Genomic DNA, 22,579 nt, shown 5'->3' with positions numbered 1-22,579 from the left:
TGCTGTAAAGAGTAATATTTACAGAATTACAGCTTGTCTTAACATAGAAGTTTAACTTTGTGATTTACATGCGTTTTTTAGTGATATTACAAGAGCTCAACACAGAAACTCACGATAATGGACTTGGTTTCACAGCTGTTACACCCATAACATCACGTTAACACATTCATAAGAGCTGGATTCTGCAAACAAAATCCATAATAATCTGACTTTTTGGTTCGAATTGCTAACTCAAATTTCCTCTTTCTTTGAAGGACTTGGGAGACTTGCCTCCTCCATCTGCCCTCAGTCTACAGACGGTCAGAGTGAAGGTGGAGAAAAGAGCGAGTACCGAGTCCACTTCCTGTACGGGCTCGACCGCCGCCGCAGCAGGAAGTACACCCAAACCTGCAGGAGCGTCCAGCACCACGGCCTGCATCAGCCCCAAGGCCAGTCCTGTCGGGGAGAACCGCCGAGACAGCCGGAAGGACAGCAGAGACTCCACGGTACGGATTCAGTTACTTAAACTATCCAAGTAAAACTCCAGTTATGTACTGAAGCCCACTTGTACAGTCTGACATGTTCCATATACACCATGTGGACAAATATGTGGACATGTTGAATTCAGGTGTTTCTTTTCTAACAGGGGTCTGGGACACAAAACAATAATGACTAATGTCAGAATATAGTTTTATATTGGGTTAAATATTGTTACATTGGATAGTTTGGGTTAAATTATGTATGTTTCCAAAATGCCTCAGAGATGGTTTTTACTTAATTTCACTCAACATTTTTGTTTTTGTTTTTTTATCCATGACTATGATTTATAATTTTCTACCTCGACATTTTTAATGTATTTTTCATGCTCTGACTGAGTAATAACTTTCTACTTTCTTTACATCTCCCTTTGGAAGAAAAATCTAACATTGAACTTGAAGGGAATATTGATGTGTATAAACTATATGGATATAAATATTGGGACACATCATGTCGACAGCTGTAAGATGTCCTGTTCAAAAACATCAATATTCCCTTCAAGTTTAAGGGGATTTTTTCTTTCTAAGTGAGATGTGAAGAAAGTAGATGGTTAGTAAGAAGGTAATTTTTCGTACTTTGTAAATAATAATTTTCTACCACAACTGACCATCTACTTTCTATATGTATATGATAAGATAAGTGGATGGTTAGCAAAAAATCATTAAAAAGTAACAGAATGAGCCCGAAAATTGATGAAAATGAACAACACAGGCATCAAAAAAACAAAAAGCATAAAAATGACCAAAATAAGCATCACAATGAACAAAAATGAGCAACACAAGCATAAAGAATGAACCAAAAAAGCCTCAGAATGAACAAAAATGAAGAAAACAGCATCTTAATGAGCAAAATACAGACCAAAAAAGAAAGTAGATGGTTAGTTGTGGTAGAAAATAATTATTTACAGTCAGAGCATGACAGGTATTAAAAAAATATAGTGGTAGAACATTTAAAATCATAGTAATGGATTAAAAAAATCAGTGTTGAGAGAAATTAGTCATTATTGTTTTGTATCCCAGACCCCTGTTAGAAAAGAAACACCTGTCCACATACTTTTGTCCACATGGTGTATTCTGGCAGAGGTTATGTACCGCTTTCTTTTCTCTGAGCGGTGGTAAAGTTGTTTTTCGTACCTGCTGCTTATCATAAATTGTGTTTACATGCGCACCAGTGTCCCAGTTATGATGTTTATCCCAGCTTTGATTATGGTGTTTATATCTACTCGTTCATATCCTTGTATATGTGATAAATACTCGCATCCCGGTTACTGATTACTGCATATTGTTTGTACTGGAGCCTGCAATGTTTACAAGACAAACTGACAATTTAATCTGACATTCCTGTAGCTGTTCATCTAATCTTAAATTAGTTTGACCGTGGATCCGTCGAGCCCCATCTGTGGGTTTGAGGTCTGAAAGCATCATAATATTTTTGAGTGTTCTTCACCGTATCTGACTGAAGCTGGCGTCGTTTAGCCTGTTTACGACAGACTTTCAGTGCTGTTTGTTGTCTACATTGGCTGTTGGTAATTCTTCCATTATCGAAGGACACAAGTACATTTAGTCGTCACTCTTACTGCAATTGTTACTTTTACGTCAGTCGGCCGAAGCCACTCCCTGCTCAGGTTCAGACACCGGAATAACATGCATCCATGCAACATTGCACTGGTTTCTTTCAGAGTACGTCATCTAACGCAATCCAGTTTTACTCGAATCCTGGAAAAGGATTTGTTGACGTTTCTGACATCTGAATATGTTTACATCCACAAATCCAGGACACTTCAAAAATAAAACAATCACAAAAAGGACACTCAAGGCCTGGCTGAACATGTATATGGATTTTGGCCTTGAAAAAAATGCAACCTGCCAGTTTTCTATACAGCAGGGTGTCAAACGTAAGGCCCGTGGGCCAGAACCGGCCCACCAAATTGTCCAATCTGTCCCTGCAGGATGAACGTGCAAAGGGAACAAATATTATCAGTCAAGGCTGTTCAGTGGCAATAATAATGTAATAGCATAATAACCTAGAAATATGACAATTTTAACCTTGGATTAATGTGAAAAAAGTCAAATTACATTATGAAAATATTTACATTTACACAGTATCCTGTCACTATAAAATGTGGGGATAAAATGAGCAAATATGAACAGCCTGAAATGTCTTAGTCAAAGTCAGGTTTAATGTCATTTTTGCCAAATGTACATCACACACAGAAACTGAAATGACAAAAGTCTAATGCCCCGCAGTGCAAAAAAAACAGAAGAAAAAACTAAAATATAACTGTAAACAAATATAACTTTAAAATAGAATATAACTATAAAACAAATAAACTATAAACTAGGATATAACTATAAACAAAATGTAACTATAAACAGAATATAACTATAAAAATAGAATTAAACAGGATATAACTATAAACAAAATATAACTATAAACATAGGATATAACTATAAATGTGGAATATAACTATAAACAGGATTTAACTATAAACAAATGTAACTATAAACAGAATATAACTATAAAATAGAATATAAACAGGATATAACTATAAACAAAATATAACTATAAACATAGGATATAACTATAAACAGAATATAACTATAAAAATAGAATATAACTATAAACAAATATAACTATAAATGTGGAATATAACTATAAACATAAGATTTAACTATAAACAAAATATAACTATAATCAAAATATAACTACAGTATAAACATAGAATGTAACTATAAACAAATATAACTATAAACAGGATATAACTATAAACAAAATATAACTATAACATAGGATATAACTATAAACAGAATATAACTATAAAAACAGAATATAACTAAACAAAATATAACTATAACATGGAATATAACTATAAACAAAATGTAACTATAATCAAAATATAACTATAAACATGGAATATGACTATAAATGTAGAACATAACTACAAGCATAGGTTGTAACTATAAACAAAATATAACTGTAAACAGAATATAACTATAAAAATAGAATATAACTATAAACAAAGTATAACTATAAACGTGGAATATAACTACAAACATAGGTTATAAATATAAACAAATATAACTGTAAACAGAATATAACTATTATCATAGAATATGTATACACAAAGGATATAACTATAAACATAACTATAAACAGAATATGTTTAAAAACAGAATATAACTATAAACGTAGAATATAACTACAAACAACAGGGGGTTGAGGAGTCCATAAATAAACAATAAAAAATATACAGTACAGACAAATAAGTGCAGTTCTGGTAGTTTTCTGCCTGTTTTGTGCATTTTTAGATCCACTGTTATCTGTACATTTTGTTAATAATAAGCTTAGACATAACATCGTTGACATTGCACTTATTTCTTAAAAGATATTTCAGATTGTTCAGGTTTTCTTACATTCTCATAATGCAATATAACTTTCACATTAAAACGAAGAGGGAAAAAAGCTGGATTATTATTTAGAGGTTATTATTTTAATGGTCTGAATACTTGAGATCATGTGACCCCTGAACTAACTGAGTTGGACACCCCTGCTGGACAGTACTTGTACACTCAGTGACAGCAGTGTGACCTTATCCCATACACTGTGTATTCACATTACGGTAAAGTGATCGTGACTGCACAGCACTGCGTCTACGTGGGTTCAGTCCAACACTCACACCACCCAAATTAACCAGAATGACCCAATAATCCTAACTGGGTGTCCGCCCCAGAAGGAGGCCGTATGTCAGCGTTCATGCATGCGTCCGACTGTTGGTTTCAAATGTGCACAGGCGCAGTGTCACAAAGAATACTTCACAATTAAGCACTGGAATTTTCCTCCACTGAGCTTTGCTCCTGCATTGGCAGTTGCCTGACAGCCGTTGTAAATCAAGCTGAATGTTTATTTTCTTGGACTTTGTCTCCGCTGTAGGCTTAGCTACCAGCTGCAGCCTTTGAAGCTCTCTAGCCTTTGACCTTTTGTCTCCCCGTCTCTCTTTCACTGATCGCTTGCCCCCTTTTCGCCCACCCAATATTCTTCATTTCTGAACTATTTTCCCGCCCTTTGTCCTTATACCCCCCCACACACACACACGCACACACACACACACACACACTCTTTATTACCTCTTATCTTTTTCTTTTTTTTTAAAATCCTCTTATTTAAAAAAAGGCAATATAAATTCACTCTCATCAATTTCTGCAAAAGCGTTCCTAGTGTTTTTACATATTAATAACATACGTGTCACAAAACTATGAGGGAGGGTAGCTTATCCTTTGACATACTTAGTCCATTTAGTCCAAATCTTGTAATTTTTTTCTTTTTGCACAACTTTTCCATGATGTAAATCTCATATACAATGTCCAACCATTCATCGATGGTAGGGGTTTTACTTTTAGCCATTTTCTTGTAATGCATTTTTCACTTGCTGTCAATAGTAGACTATATTTAGTAATTTCATATTACTAATTCCAATTTTTAACCCATAAAGACCCAAACATCCACTGTCGACCAAAATCATCTATTGCGCTCAACTGTTTAATACCTGTTGATCCACTAATCCTATCAATGCATGTAAATAATTGGTGTGAAATACAGTTTGTCATCTTGTCACGGTCATCAGATATGACCCATTTGGACGTTCAGAGGCTCCGTAGTTACCGTGGAAACACCGACATTGATTCACCAGTAAAACAGTGGGTGGAGATGCTTGTTTTTACGTTATTAATAATATATTTTGCTGAAAAAGTTACTCTTTCATCAGTTTTTGTCTCTGTTATAATAACCCTCAACTTTAATCTGCGCTTTTATGAACATCTACATGATCAGTGAATTTAATACAGGCAAATACCAGATTTTCACTAAAGAAAAAGCAAAAATACTGAGGTTAATATTATAATAAATGGTGATAAAACATTTAAGAACGGTTAAATAGATAGAAAATTAGGAACTGCCACAAAAGTAACGCTGGGTCTTTATGGGTGAATCTGAGCTTTTATGAAAATCTAAATGGTCAGTGAATTAATATAGGAAAATACATGATTTACACTGAAAGAAAACTCAAAATAAAGAAGAAAATGTTGCAATAAATGGTGATTAATCACTTCAAAAAGTTCAATAGAGAAAGAATTCATTTGGGAAGTGCCACAAAGATACCACTCAGGATTATTATCATTAATGAAAACTAACGAAATGACAAAAACTAGAATTGAAAAAAAAACCATTTTCGTTAACTGAAATAAATAAAAACTATAATTAAAAGAAAAACGATAACTGAAACTGTACTGTGTGCTTACAAAACTAAAACGTATAAAAATTATGCATAAAATTCCCTTCGTTTTCATCTTTGTCAGTGTCAGATTGATACAAATTCGATTTATTTCGCTCTAGCAATTTTAGCTAGCGGCACCATGCGGCAATTCACGGTCCATTACTTGTGTTCGCTTGTGGTTTCCAGTCGTCTTCTGGTCCCCACTCTACCTGGAAACATGGAGACTAAAGTTGGGAGAAAGCAGCAGAGTCCTGTCTGGGATTTATTTGAATATGACGGAGAGAAGAGAAAAGAGACGACAAAACTAAAATTAATACTAAAACTAAACTAAAACTGAGCATTTAGAACAAAAAGAAAACTAATAAAAACTAGCAAACCTGCTCTAAAAACAAATTAAAACTAACTGAATTAGAGAAAAAAAAAATCAAAACTTAAATAAACTAAATTATCTTGAAAAATCCGAAACTATTAGAACCTTGGTACCACTGGGTCTTTATGAGTTAAACACTAAATCACCAAATCCAAAGTTTTACAGTATTTGTTCCAGATTCGTTGTTGATGTGTTTGTGAATCTCCTGCTGATAGTTTCTAACGCCTCTCTGTCCGTTCTGGTCTGTTTCCCGCCTTCAGATGTCTGGTGGACCTGTTGACATGGACCCCCTCACCCAGCTGCTGCCTGGCCTCAGAGGCCCCGCCGGGGCCAAGCAGGGCGGCGAGGATTCAACAACCCCTGGAGGAGGCCCCCAGCTTCAGTCTCCGGCCCCCCAGCCTCAGGCCCAGCTCCAGTCCCCCATGCCTCAGCTCCAGTCCCCCCTGTCCCAGCCCCAGTCCCTTCCCCAGTTACAGTCGCCTTCGCCCCAGCTCCACTCCCCTTCCCCCCAGCTCAAACTGCAGTCCCCCACTCAGCTCCAGCCCGGAGAGGTCAGCACTCCCCGCAACGTAAATGTGAAGAGAGAGCCTCCCGGCACTCCGAACAGAGGTACAGTTTCAACTCAACGAGGGGTGGGAGGGAAGGGGGGCAGGTAGTGGAAGATAAACCAGACACAAAAAACATTGACCTACTGTGATAATAATTTTATTTTTCAATAGTTTTAGTCGTAGTAGTAGAGTTTTAGAGTAGATTAGATTAGATTAATTCAGCTTTATTGATCCTTTGGACACAGCCCTGAGGAATTTAAGGTTACAGTAGCAGCACAACACGGAATGTAAATATATAAGAAGAATTACAAGAATAAATTGAAAGAAAACAGTAATAACGACAGCTTTAAAACTAGTAGTGGGAAAAAAAAACAGGCAATTGCACATTAGAAAATACTAGTGGAAATAAATAATAAAGTAGTTGTAATAATAATAATAATAATAATAATAATAATAATAATGTATAATAATTAAAAAAGTAATTATGTTATAATATTCACAGTATGTGTGTATTATTATTATTATTCATTATTTTTCTTTCCCACCACCATCCATCTTTCAAATAAAGGTCTGTAAATAGAGGACGCGCAATTACCTCTGAAAATTGTGCAATAACTTTTTACGTATTTGTGCAATAAGTACATATTTATTCTCTCCTCTTATATTTATTATTTATTTATTACACTACCTCGCCAGTATTTTATAACTAATTTTGTCTCAGGTGTTTTTTTTTTTTGTTTTGTTTTTATTAACTCTGTGTTTTTAGTGTTGACCCTACGTTGTCATTTCATTCTGCAGTGCATCGTTGATGTAATCTGCCTGAATGACAAAGTTATCTGATTCTGATCAAGTTATTAAAATTTTTGTTAGTATGCATATATTAATGAGAATGTTAATAACTTGATAATAAAGTAGTAATATAATCATCATAATCATAATAATAATGTTAAAGATGTGAGTAATAAAAACAAACATGGGAAATAATTGTGAATTGATGCTGCATGTATATAATGTTTTTTTATGTCATTAAAAAGATTTTACAAAATAAAAAAAAAAGATGACAAGGGGGGAAGAAATGCTCAGATCATCAATTGTAAATTGGCTTGGAGTCTGGTTTTGACCAACCCTGTATGGAAGTGTCATGAGATAACTTTTGTTATGATTTGGCACTATATAAATAAAATTTGATTGACTGATCATAGTAACCAGTGTAGAATACTCTATTAAATAAAAAAAAACGGGACTGTTACTACTGAATTATTAGAAAATCTGTCAACAGTAGTAGCAGTACGAGCACTAGTAGTAGTAGTAGTAGTAGTAGTAGTAGTAGTAGTAGTTAGTAGTGGCTGTTGCCTGTTTTTAGAAGTTGCCAAACCTGTTGATCCAGAACGCTGTAGTATTTCCTCATTCATTCATTCATTCAAACATTGTGAGTATGAATGCCCCCTACTGGCTAATAGTTGTCATTACAACATCAACAGAAGACCCATTGAATCAGTGTCTTTGTTTAGTCGACAACAAAAATCTGATTATTTATTTATTTATTTAGGTCCTATATGATTCATAATATTTTATTTATACTTTCCACTGTGCATCATCTCATTAAATAAAGTGCCGCTGTTGAGGTTTTTATTCTTACTTCCATACAACAGTGGGATTTGTTATTGTTTTTGTCTTCTTATGGGTCAGTTCAGGTCCGCAGTTCCCACCAGAGTCTAATCTAGGCCTCATTTAAAACAATAAAATCAACAGACAAACACAGAAAAGAGGATCCCAGACAGTAAATAAACCAGAGTGTGTCAAGTGTCGGATCAGATGCTTTATGTGCTGTGGTTTGCAGGGCTCAGCGATGGCGGCCCCCCCTCTGGTTGCAGCCTCCAGAGTCAGTCGTCTTTCGATTTCTGCAGTCCCCCCACTCCGAATCAGACACAGGGACAGGGAGACCCCTTCCAGACCCCCAAAGACAGCAGCCCTTTTCCAGAGGCAGAAGTCATCAACCCGTTCAGCTCAAGCACTGGTGTGTAATTAACAGATTACAGCTGAAAATCACAGACGCTCATTAGAATATTCTCCCCTTCTGTGTTTGAAAACAGTCACATGACAAGAATGTGTTTGGAATAACTCCACCTACCGTTGAACTGCCCCCTGTTGGCTGAAAACAGGATTTGAACTGCTGCATACTTTCACCTGGACATTTAACGCTGATTGTTTTAGTCCAAATGTTGTGAAATACTTTTTTTTCCCCAGGTTTAACCAAGATGGATGTGGCAGACTCTCAGTTTCAGCCTCTGGCTCTGTCTGACACCCTGCCCTTTGATGTTCTTGGAAACCCTTTACAAGCTCCCCTGGCATCACCACAAGAGTAAATATTACTGTTGTTACACACTACCTATTCTCTACTATTCAATTCATTCATTCACTTGACCTTTTGGACCCTTTAGCAGGCCAAAACCAGCCAAAACTGGCCCGCTAAAGGGTCCAATTCGACCTGTGGGATGAATTTGTGAAATACTAAAATTCCACTGAAGAAATTAACAGTCAGTGGTGTTAAAAAATCAGTTTAGTTCAGCTTCCACATTCAGACCAATATGATTTAAAGTAGCTCAAATCAGTAAAATGCTATAATTTTAACCTATAAACAATGATAACTCCTAATTTTCTCTTTGTCTCAGTGTAAAAAAGCTAAATTACATGAAAATGTTTACATTTACAAACTATCCTTTCACAAAAATGTGAATAACCTGAAATTTCTTAAGAAAAATAAGTGCAATTTTAACAATTGTCTGCCTGTTACTAAATGTTTTGTGTGTTTGTAGATCCACTCTGATCTGTAAGTTGTAATCTACATATGTAAATAATTAAAGATGAGGTATGATGTTGTTCTAAACAAACTTCAGATTGTTCAATTTCAGGTTGTAAATAACCTGGGGTATAATGTTGTTAAAGTTTCAGTTATTTTCCTTAAGAATTCCTTAAAGAATTGCTTGTCAAGGTTCCTGCAGGCTCTAAAAAAATCTTAAAAGTCTCAAATGTACAAATCTGCATTTATTCCTTAAAGTCTTTTAAAAGGTATTAAATTCGATATGGTAGTTCTTAAGTTCTGTTGCTATAAACTTGTTGGCAGTATTGTGTTTAAATGTGTCTGTTAAATGTCCAAACTGCAAAGAAAGTAATGTTAGTCAACTCGGTTCCACCTGTTCCAACCCGGCAATTTATATTAAAATTAGGAACCAATTATTGCTAGCTTTGCAGCCCCCGCTGAGAAATGATCACAGAAATGAAAAATACGAATGGAGAAATACAAATTTAATAATGACTAGTTGGAGAAAAGATCATGAGTTTCCCTAAATTCTAAATTTTTGCCAGTATGGCTGTGAAATAGGCATGAAATTCTGTTCTAAGTAGTCTTAAAAAGGTCTTAAAAAGTCTTAAATTCACTTGTAGAAACCTGTAGGAACCCTGTTTGTAGATGTAAACATTTTCATAATGTAATTTTATTTTTTCACGTCATTATTTGACTTTTCTGGTTTAGTTGAGGTCATATTATTGTGATGTGGGCCCTGAACACCCCTGTTTTAACAGATGCAGGTGCACTGCTTGTGATCAGCTGTGTTTGTCTGTGTTTACAGGCAGTGCGTGCCCTGTACACTGGATGAGGTGCTCGGCCCTCCGACCACACCTGAAGCCCGAAACGACGAGAAGGCTCTGTTAGAGCAGCTGGTCTCCTTCCTCAGTGGGACAGACGAGAGTGAACTGGCTGAGCTGGACAAAGCCCTGGGTATCGACAAACTAGTACAGGTGAGGGACGGAAATACTGTATGAATAGAATAGAATAGAATAGAACAGCCCTTATTATCATTGTGTGTTCAGTGCAATTAGGTTTGTTACTCCAGTCAGTGCAATATATATAAAAAAAGTAATACTTCAGAAAATAATAATAATAATAACAATAATAATAATAATATAATAATTAACTAGAAGCACTCGGAGAGCGCAGACCTCTGCCAAGGCTGATCAGTGCCCCCCCCCCCGTGGGCCCCCCCCCCCCCGATCACCACCAAAATTTAATCATTTCTTCCTTATCCCATTTCCAACAACCCTGAAAATTTCATCAAAATTGTCCATAACTTTTTGAGTTATGTTGCACACTAACGGACAGACAAACCAACCCTGGCAAAAACATAACCTCCTTGGCGGAGGTAATAATGATAATAATACATTTAATTTATAAGCGTCTTTCAGGACACTCAAGGACACTGTACTGCAGAGGATAAAACAGACAATGCATAAAATACAAAGAAGTAAACAAATAGATCAAAGAAAAATTGCAATACATAAAATGAGAATGCAAAATGGAGGGTAAGACTTATGTGGGTAAGCTATTCTGAGGAGGTGAGTTTTGAGTCTGGATTTGAATGTGGGGAGAGAGTCACTGTTATGGATGGATGGTGGAGGGAGTTCCAGAGCTGGGGAGTAAGAAAAGAACGATTATAAAATTATAAAAACTAAAATAAGATAAGACTAGAAGCACTCGGAGAGCGCAGACCTCCGCCAAGGCTGATCAGTGGCCCCCCCCCGTGGGCCCCCCCACCCCCGATCACCACCAAAATTTAATCATTTCTTCCTTATCCCATTTCCAACAAACCCTGAAAATTTCACCCAAATCTGTCCATAACTTTTTGAGTTATGTTGCACACTAACGGACAGACAAACAAACAAACAAACAAACCCTGGCAAAAACATAACCTCCTTGGCGGAGGTAAAAATATATATATTTTTTTTTTTTACAAGAAGTAAAATAAAAATAGAACTTAGGAAAAAAGCAGACATAAAATTTGAATAGACACAATATTAACAGTATGTTTATCTATGAACTCAAGTCTATATAAAAATAGTGCATTTATGTTTGATAAATTTTGAATAAATATTACATTGTTATTGCAAGAACAGAGGATTTTGCATGAACTGCAGAAGATTATTGCACATGATTCACTATATACAGGGTTATTGCACATTTTTGGAGGTGATTGCATGAGGATACATTGAGGGAAGTGATTAGAGGAAGAGCCCCAGAGCTATTATTTCAGGGTTTTGGCAGGTCTAATCCAATAACATTTATTTTAGGCCTTAAATATGTCTTTAATCCTATTTTGACACATTTTATTTATTAATTAGGTTTGCTCTTTTGGTTTTGCTCTTGTGATAATAACCTGCTGCAAGAAAACCTCTAAATATGAACTGGATATGAAAAATTAGAGTTGCTTGGAAAGTCAGGAAAATAGAAAACCACCTAAAAAGTCCCCAACAAACAGCTGATATTATTCTGTATTAACATAATGATCCTAGTTGTAACTAACTCATACAACACTAACAACATTACAGCTATTTCCACCTCTTAAAGTGCATTCATACTGGTCTTCAAACGGTCTAAAATGCAATTTATTAAAACCTGCGTAAAACCCGATACACATCTGTTCATGTAGTGAGTTAAGGCTGTTTAATATGTCCTTTAAAAATCTGCAAACAACAAACAAATGTCATTTAATTAATCAAAACAAACGTCATTATTAATGTAATCCACTATATTAATGTTGGCTGCTGCTGCTGGCTCATTTTTGTGCCAATTATCTGCTTTTGGCTGAAATCTTCCTGGACTGCTTTGCAGAATACTAGAGTGTTTTCATTTCTTGTTTAAAGGATAGGATTTCTAAAGGTTTTATAGACATATATACAGTACGATGCAAAAAGGGTTGTTATTTGAACAAGGTTCTGTTCATACATATGCATTTGTCAGTGTGTGTAGTTATATATGCACAACTGGAATGTACAGCAAATATGTAAACACGATTAAAAACAAAATACTTCATTCATTCGTTTTGAGCAGAAGAAGAAAAATCAAACATCTTTTATGTACAAGGAACTAATGGAACAAGCAAATGTCATGTGCACTAGCAATAAAATAAATTCAATATGTACTGCTCAGAAAAAAGGAATAGAATAGAACAGAATAGAATAGAATAGGCTTTATTGTCATTACACCAGTTGTTCAACAAAATTGCAGGTGTTCACTGCTAGTGACCATGCACTTGCATCTAAATAACAACACAAAAGACACTGACATATGATGTAAAATTTTTTAAAATGTGCAAATTAGAGATATACTGTATGAAAGGGTAACATTTTAAGAATATGTAAGTAGTATAAAAATGTGCAAATATACTAATGCATACAATGTAAACACATGTAACAAGTGGTGCCAGGCTCAACAAACCCCGCCCCTCACGCATATTTTACCCATTATAAGTAAATTGGAAGATTGAAAAAAAAAAAATTTAAACTTAGACCCACCTTACCCAAAATGTAATGAGATCCATTCTGGGTCACTGGTAATCTCTAAACCCAGTTTGGTATGAATTCAATCAACAGTTTTGCCGCTGAAGTGTTAACAAACAAATAAAGCGAACCAAAAACAATACCCTTTGCCTCCCCTTTGGGTTTTTAAAAGTGTTATAGACGTCACTCATTAACATCTGTATTTTTTTTTTTTTTTTTTTTAGGGTGGCTGTTTTGACCCTTTGCCCCAGAATTTCCCCGCCCAGCAACCCACTGCCACCCCAGTGTCATTGGACCCTAAACTCCCCACCTACCCGTCTCAGTTCACACCAGCTCCACAGGCTCAGTTTCCTCCGGAGCTGGCCACGGTGGGGCCTCAGGGTCTGGGCTTCGGAGCCCTCGAGGGGCTTTTCCAGGGGGACGGCCAACCTGGGTCTGAGGCCGGGGATGACCAGACCTCAGGGGATGGGCCCTCAGCTCCGGCTGCCCCCAACCAGCTCCGACTGCAGCTGCAGCAGAGAGTCCAGGGTCCACAGCAGGTCAGTGCAGCCTCATTTTATTTTTATTTCAGTTGGCAAAAATATGTATTTACACCCAGTTTTTGTGTATTTGCACTTATTTTTGTGTATTTACACCCACTTTTTGTGTATTTACAACTAGTTTTTGTGTATTTACACCCACTTTTTGTGTATTTACACCCACTTTTTGTGTATTTGCACCCACTTTTGTGTATTTCCACTCAGTCTTTGTGTATGTGCACCCAGATTTATGTATTAACACCCACTTTTTGTATTTACACCTAGTTTATGTGTATTTGCACTTATTTTTGTGTATTTACACCCAGTTTTTGTGTATTTACACCTAGTTTATGTGTATTTCCACTTACTTTTTGCCTATTTACACCCACTTTATGTGTATTTGCACCTACTTTATGTGTATTTACACCCAGTTTATGTGTATTTACAACCAGTTTTTGTGTATTTACGCCTAGTTTTGTGTATTTGCACCCAGTTTTTGTGTATTTACACCTAGTTTATGTGTATTTACACCTAGTTTTTGTGTATTTACACCAGTTTTTGTGTATTTACACCTAGTTTATGTGTATTTGCACTATTTTTGTGTATTTACACCCAGTTTTTGTGTATTTACACCTAGTTTATGTGTATTTACACCTAGTTTTTGTGTATTTACACTTAGTTTTTGTGTATTTACACCTAGTTTTTGTGTATTTACACCTAGTTTTTGTGATTTATCTAATTGGTAACAATACCGGCCTTGGCTCCAGCAGTTTCCTGGGGCTGAATATAATAAGTATTGCACATTAGTATGAAATATTCAGAGGCTGCTTGTATTAATGAAACAACACAGAGGGTTTTTCACACTGGTCTCTGTGGTTTGTTTGGCGGTACCCATGTCTTTGGTTTGTTCTATTCGTTCCTGTATTGTATTGAAGTATTGACCAGTAGCCTTTGGCGTTAGTCAGACCCCGACTGAATAATTCTGAAGCTTCAGATTTCATTTTGTTCTTATTGATTAAAATGCCTCTGCACTTCCTTTCCTCCCTGTCATTAATACTGACCTTTCTTTACTCATTCTCTCTCTCTCTCTCTCTCTGCTTCATCTTGTGCTGTCTCTTCTCTCTTTTTTTTCTTTTCTTCATTCAATAACTGCTTGACCTCTGCTTATCCTCCTCTTTTTCCGGCGTCTCTCAGCTCCAGAACAGGATGGCAGGAATGAATCCATTTCCCGGAGGAGCCCAACATGTTAACATCGGGATTCGTCAAGGAGTTCAACAGCCTCAAATGGCTTCACAAGTGAGTGATATGAGAAGACTTACAGCTCCACTGAGTCGTTTATCTTATTGAAATATCATATGTAGAGTTACAATTAAACAGTATAAACTCTTTTGAATTAGAACAACGCCCTGAGTCAGGAACTGTTATTGGACTGTTGGTGTGATTTAAGGCTTTTTAGTTTCATTGCATTGTCATTTTGAGTCTGTGAATGTATTTATTACATCACATTTAGTTTTTTGTAACATCAACTCAGCGCAGTGGAATAAAAATATGACATAGCTTGAATACATTTCATGCCTTTCGATATTGTGTTTTACTGTGGCTGGATTAATGTTGAAACTTATTAAGATGATGTGTTCATGGTCTCATATTGCATATCGTTAACCTTACTGCATTATTGCCTAAGTCATACACTATATGGACAAAAGTATGTGGACACATTGAACTCAGGTGTTTCTTTTCTAACAGGGGTCTGGGATACAAAACAATAATGACAAATCTCATTACTTGTAATATGTAAATGGTTACAGATATCAGTATAGTTCCTATTGGTCACTGATAGAAGTCATATATGGACTCTGACTTAATTAGTTGAGTTCTCCTCCAGTGAAAGTACAGTCCACTTCTATTGGGAGTCTGATCTGCATCCACACCACAGGACTCTGACGTAGAACAGAACCTGACAACCTCACACATTCAACTGGGGATTGATTCAGATAGAACATACCAGTGAGATACAGGGACTTTGGTTCTATTTTTTTAATCAGATCAGGCTGTAATTCAGTCCTTTTCAACCTTGGGGTCGCAACCCCACATGGGGTTGCCTGGAATTCAAATAGGGTTACCTAAAATTTCTAGTAATTGTTAAAAAAAATAGCTAATAAAAAATATTTTTAATGATTCTATTATATTTCATTATAATTAAAACACCACACACTTTTCCTAATAAAGATCAAGTTCAAATAAAATGCAGGATATAATATCTGAGAGGGCATATCTTGATTGACCCGATCATGTGACCGTGTATGTTGCTACGCTTCAACCTGCCCAGATACAGTCCCAGTGAGAAAACTTGACCAAACAGGAAATGGAAAGATTTTTTTGCCCAGCTATGTTTTATGTTTTGTATCTGCCTGTTATATCTTTACTTTTTGTCAAGCTCCCTTTTTCTGACTCAGGGAAACGCACAAGAATTCCAATGCGCCTATACTGCTTTGTATCTGTGCAAATGGAAAATAAAGTCTATTCTATTCTATTCTATTCTATTCTATTCTATTCTATTCTATTCTATTCTATTCTAAGACATCTAAAGGCGGCCTTACACTGTGCGAGTTTAGAGACGATTTCTCACTCGTGTGACTATTTCTGGGATCGGGCCCGATGTGCCTCTAATCGCGTGTCGTGCTTCGTGCAGTGTACATGGGGTAAAGAGAAGCGATTAGCACCTCACGACTACCTCACGACCAGCAATCGTGTGTTCGCAAGGAAAACGGAGCGGTTTGAAATCCTGCTCGCTCCTCGTGAGTGTATTGTACTGTCAAAGCAGTGCCACAAGCCTCAAATTCTCACACTGTGCATCTCACACCAAAGCATGGTTCCTAATTCTAAGCTTATAGTAAGTAGCTGGCTATTGTCCTAGTACAATTTAGCTTTTGCAGCTTACCTCTAGTTCCCGTTGTAGGACTGACAGCCCATACTGTCCACGTCTGGCCAACCAATTCCTGCACCAAACACGTTGTCGTCGTTTCTTTTTTTTTGATTCCCCGCAGATAAAAGCACATATTGCCAAAGCAACTTGTTGGTTTTTGCTTAGCACAACCATTTCGTGGCTCATGCACATACACAATCGTCTGTAAACTTCTGGATTCCTTGGTATTTTACGTCGTTTTCTGGATACAACACTCGAACGTGTCGTGTGTTCTCTGATGTATGGTCGTACAGTGTGAGCAGTCAGGTCGCGTATGAGCATCGGTTCGTACAATGTGAGAACATGAATCATGAGTCTGACTTTACGAATGATTCGCACAGTTTGAGATGAAGCTGCGTGCAGCGATCGAAATAATCACACAGTGTATGGCCACCTTAAGAGAAAAATGTCTCCGTCTTGAATGTCTGGGGTCGCCAGAAATTTGTGATGTTAAAATGGGTTCACAAGCCAAAAAAGGTTGGAACCACTGCTGTAATTTGTCTGTAACTTTCTCAGCAGCCTCCACTGAATGCCCAGATGTTGGCCCAACGTCAGAGGGAACTCTACAGCATCCAGCACCGCCAGCGCCAGCTTTTCCAACAGAAGGTCATGCTGATGAGACAGAACATGGCAGCCGCTCCCGCAGGAGCCGTGGGGTCCATCGGGACCGCCAGGGTCCCGAAGGGTCCCCCCACCACACCCCAGCAGCAGCAGCAACAGCAGCAGCAGCAGCAACAACAGCAGTTCAACTTCCCACCAGGGTACAGCCCGATGACGGGAAACCCCCCTACCTCACCGAGTCACTTCAGCCCCATGTCGACGGGCCCTCTGGACAACAAACTGTCCGCACGAGTTCCCCTGAACAACCAGACGCTGATGGGTGGCGTGCAAGGCCAGTTCAACAGCAACGTGAACGCCTCGCTGCAGCAGGGCCTGTTCCAGCAGTTTGGAGGGTCTGGTGAGTTTTATTAGTAATGTGACTCCCAAACAGTGTTGTTATTGTATTTATAAATGTTGAAAATATCAATAAAAATTAAAGTAACAAAAAAAAAAAAGGTCCAATCAAATGACAAAATGCTGCACATTAAATAATTTTCTGTTGAGTCTGATCTGCAAGTAGAAACTAAATCTGCACCCACAGAATTTCCCAGTAAACATTAGTTCTTGTCAATTGTTTGTTCCTGTGAGATGACAGTAACACAGTGTTTTTCAACCTTGGGGTCGGGACCCCACGTGGGGTCGCCTGGAATTCAAATGGAGTTGCCTGAAATTTCTAGAAATTGATTTAAATAAAAACTTACTAATAAAAAATAATGGTGAGTTGACAAAGAGAATCCCAATCCATAAAAGACAAACTGTGAGTCTGAAACTGAAGCACTGTGGTTCTGTTTATCTTTCAAATGTTCACTGTGTTTAAGATGCTGCAGCTTTTTCATAATTCGAGTTAAATTTGAGTGATTGTTTGTTCAGTATTAATTGTCAGCCTTGTAAATCCAAGCTGGGCTGACTGTACATATCCTGACCAAGGAAAACCAAATTCTCCCTTTGTGCAGTAATCTACACCTGGATTTTCTGCCTCCGTCCATAATAATATATATTACATAGCCTAAATGTCATCTAAAATTAACGTTTATTTGCAACATAGTATAACAAACTATTACATGATCAAAAACAAATAAATTTTAGCAGGAATTAATTGTCTCCGTTTTGAATGTCTGGGGTGGCCAGAAATTTGTGATGTTAAAATGGGGTCACGAGCCAAAAAACATCTGGGAACCACTGCAATAACACTAAAAAAAGAAGTGAAAAGAAAAAGAACATAAGCAAGAAGGTAGAGGTCATGTTGCTACTTTTTTTTTCTCTCCCTGCCAAAGCTATAGTCCAGCAAGACCCATCGTTCCCTCCTGAGATGAGCCCCACCAGCCCCTTATTGTCACCTCAAAACTCCACCTCCCAGAGTCCTCTGCTTCAGCAAGTCCCACCTCCTGGCTACCAGTCACCAGACATGAAGAGCTGGCAACAGACGGGCATGGGCAGCAACAGGTGAATACTCCTAAATATTATCCCACCTATCAAATTTGGTCAATATGCAGGAGTTGTGTGATAAGTGCAGTGAATGAAGGGAATTTCTGGGCCCTAAAATGCTCTAAATGAGAGGAAAGACTGTAAAAACTGTATTAATACATTTTTTACAGGTGTATTTTTGCAGTATGGTCTCTTTAAAGTGTCTTCCACACAGTATGACGGGCTGTTTTCTGTTGTGTTTGTTTTACAGCCTGTTCAGTCAGTCAGGCCAGAGTGCAGGGCAGGCTTTTGGCCAGCAGGGGGTTTACAACAACATGAGCATCACCGTCTCCATGGCCGGAGGTTCGGGGGGCGTCGCCTCCATACCCCCCATAGGGCAGCCCGTCGGCATGAGCAACAGTAACCTCAGCAATGTCGGTTCAGTGTGCAGTGACCAGCAGGTACGTGATGGTTTGGGTGGTTTCTGTTTATCCATCAGTTTAGTCCTGCAAGAACACTGAAAGGGCTTCGATGTAGTGTTGATGTTCTAAACTGTGACCAGCAGGGGGCAGTCTGATACCAGAACACACTCAGTTCTACCCAAAACCACCATCAAATCAACCCTATGCATCCGCAGTCAATCAGTCACTGAATAAAGTATAAAGATCATTGTTTCCACACGTTTGTTTTATGGACTCAAACTCGTAGACGATTATTTTAACAGTTGCACAAAATAACACTGTGTCTGCTGATAGTTTACATTATAGCTCTGTTAGCTTAGCTCTGTTTATAGACAGCAAACAGCCACAGCAAAACCACAAATCACCTTCATTTTCTATACAGTTTATAGTTAAACTAGACTAAAGTGTAGTAAAACCAAACTATGAGATGGTTTAAACAGACTAAAGGGTGGTGAAACTGATATAAAAGACAGCAAAATTAAATTAAAAGGTGTAAAAAGTGAACTAGAAACTATATAGACTAAATGTTTATGTGCAACATAGTATAGTAAACTATTATGTGACCAAAAACAAATTAATTTTAGGAAAAAAAAGTCTCTGTTTTAAATGTCTGGGGTCACCAGAAATGTGTGATGTTAAAATGGGGTCATGAACCAAAAAAGGTTGGGAACCACTGGACTAACCGCTAATCGCGGTATTTGATGCAGTGTGAACATACACGCAGAAAGCTTGGAATGCAGACTGATAACAACCCAATTAAAATAATAGTAATAATAAATTGCATTTATAAAGTACTTTTCATTCAACAGAATCTCAAAGTGCTACAGAGAGAAGACAGTCCAATAAAAAAAAAACAAAAAATATTTAAAAAAGTTATATATATATATATATATTATATATAATATATATATTATATAATATGTGTGTGTGTGTATGTGTGTATATATATATATATATATATATATATTATATATATATATATATATATTTATAATAAAATAGAGTGGGCGACACGGTGGTGCAGTGGTTAGCACTCGTGCCTCACAGCAAGAAGGTCCTGGGTTGGATTCCAACACCAGTCAATGGGGGTGGGACCTTTCTGTGTGGAGTTTGCATGTTCTCCCCGTTTCTGCGTGGGTTCTCTCCGGGTACTCTGGCTCCTCCCACCATCCAAAGAGCATGATAGGTTAATCGGTTAATCTAAATTGCCCATAGGTGTGAAAGTGACAGTGACTGTTTGTCTCTATATGTTCAGCCCTGTGATGAACTGGCGAAATGTCCAGGGTGTACCCCGCCTTTGCCCTTAAGTAGCTGGGATAGGCTCCAAGTGACCCCCGTGACCCTAGTGAGGATGAAGCAGGTTCAGAAAATGAATGAATGAATGAAAATAAAGAGTGGCGTGTACATTTATACAATTCATGAAACACTGTTTTCCTCCCCTTGAAACAGTGTTGTCACTGACTTGTGTGTGGTCAAATAAAGCTGAAGTATTGCTGTGTTTGTGCAGGTGCAGCAGGTTCAGGTGTTTGCGGACGTCCAGTGTACAGTAAACCTGGTGGGCAGTGACTCCTACCTGAACCAGGGCTCCATCGGAGGCGGGACGTCCCAGAAGGGCCCCGGACCCCAGGGCCCCCAGAACAACCAGGCCCAGCAGAAGAGCCTCCTCCAGCAGCTGCTCACCGAGTGACCCCTCCCCCCCCTCCACCCCCGCCCCTTCTGCTCTCCTACGCCCTCTACTTGTCACTTCTACGCCTCCTCCTCCTCCTCGGAGGTCGGTTGCACCGGACCCATTGCTGTCTCTGTCTCACCTTTTCGGATCGATGGATGGATGTTTTCGACGAATGGTCTCAGAGGGGGGTGTGGCTGTGGGAGGAGCCTCGCAGCCCAACCACTTCTGCGCTGGGGGAGGGGAGGGGAGGGGGGGGCGCTCGGGGCTGGTTTTTACCGCCCAGTACTTTCAGAAAAGGACCTCAAACAAGTCAGAAGGAGCAGCAGTGTATTTAAACCTGCCTGTCTAATCTGTCTGACAACCTGTCTGTCTGCCTCAGCCTATTAAAGGCAGTGTTGTCTTGCTGCTCATTCCTCGGTGACCTACTTCCTGCTTCCTGACCCAAGAAAACAACTGCGACGTCATTGTAGATTTGCCAAGTTGTCGTCACTGTCAAATCAGGGCCGGCCTCTTCTTCTTCTTCTTCTTCTTCTTCTTCTTCTTCTTTTTTTGTTGTTTTTTATTTTGTTGTTTTTTTGTTCAGACGGTTTCTGTCGCAGCAGCAGCAGCAGTGCATCTTGGGAGCATGAGTTGCAGCATTACAGCTGAGCTCAGCGTTAAAGTGTGGGGAGTATCCCTCACTTAAACAGCAGCACCTCTGGCTTTTTTTTTTTTTTTTTTTTTTTAAATTTGTCGGTTTGTTTCGTTTTTTTCTCTGCCTGTCTCTCAGCGATGTGGGAATGTTAAAGGTTTCAGACCTCTGTGGCATTTGTGGGATATAGAAGCTCAGTATCAGCTGGTTCTGTGACTGTCTCTCTATCAGCTACAGTGCCTGGTGGAAGTTTGAGTTTTTCCCGAGCTCTGCTTCTTCTTCTTCTACATATTATTCTATTCTGTTTTTATTTTTTATTTTTGGTTGGATTGTTTTGTTTTTTTGTTGTTGTTGTTTTAAAAGAAAAAAAAAAATTCTTCTGCTCTCACCGTCATCATCATCATCTTCATCATCATGATCACCAACCAGAACAAGCTTTTGACAACAGCCAGAATGGACAGATGGATGTAAGGATGGATGGATGGGAGACAGACGGGATGCTGCTCAATTTGGAACTTACGTGTCTTTCTCCCCTGGGAGGAGGTTTTATTATTATTGTTTTTTTTCAAAGTATAAGAAAAGAGACTGTTATGATTATTTAACCTGTCTGTCCGTCACATTTTACCCCTCACCTCAGCAGCTGTGAATACAGAGCCCGCTCTCGGGTTCTCTCTCTCTCTCTCTCTTTCTCTCTGTGTATCTTTCATGCTATCTCTCAGCCTATCAGTGTTGTTTGCCATGTGCACCATGCAGGCGGGTAGTATTGTACAGTACAGAAGAACAAAGACTTGGGGATGAGCTCACTCTTCTCTCGTAAACTGCTTCTTTCCTTTGGGGGAATTTAAAAAAAAAAGTGTAAGTAATTGATGACGACTCAGAACAGCAAAACTATGTATAAAGTGATTCGATCCAGGTTTATTTTTTAGTTTCCTTTTTAAAAGAAATTCTAATAATAACATCAGCTCATGGCTTTTTTGAGATTATATATATATATATTTTTTTTGTTTTGTTTTTGTTTTTGGCATCATGATATTGTAAAAGCGCTAAATGTTGCAGTGGAGGAGGAAGTTATTCCATCTTCTAAAATGTGAAAAGAAATCCTAAAGCGATTGATTATAACCTGATTCAGCCACACTTTTTTTTTTTTTCCTGGAAAAAAAAAACAAAAAACAAAAATTTGTCGGATTTGCTTTGTTTTCTCTCGTGGTGACCAGGGAGCTAGTTAGCCATCTTTATTTGCTTTCTCCCTCTTTTTTTTATTCTTATGTATGTACAATGCTTTCGAGAATACTTTT

The 22,579-nt window shown here is 37.9% G+C and overlaps 1 pseudogene; it reads left to right on the top strand.

Annotated features, from left to right (window-relative positions):
• The first annotated feature begins 254 nt into the window (after positions 1-254).
• On the top strand, positions 255-20,726 carry LOC115416835 (nuclear receptor coactivator 1-like; annotated as a pseudogene).
• Positions 20,727-22,579: the final 1,853 nt, after the last annotated feature.

This window comes from Sphaeramia orbicularis, unplaced genomic scaffold (genome assembly GCF_902148855.1).
Source record: "Sphaeramia orbicularis unplaced genomic scaffold, fSphaOr1.1, whole genome shotgun sequence".
NCBI classification, from domain to species: Eukaryota; Metazoa; Chordata; class Actinopteri; order Kurtiformes; family Apogonidae; genus Sphaeramia; species Sphaeramia orbicularis.
The sequence above is the reverse complement of the archived record's forward strand: the minus strand, read 5'-3'. Positions and strand labels throughout refer to the sequence as shown.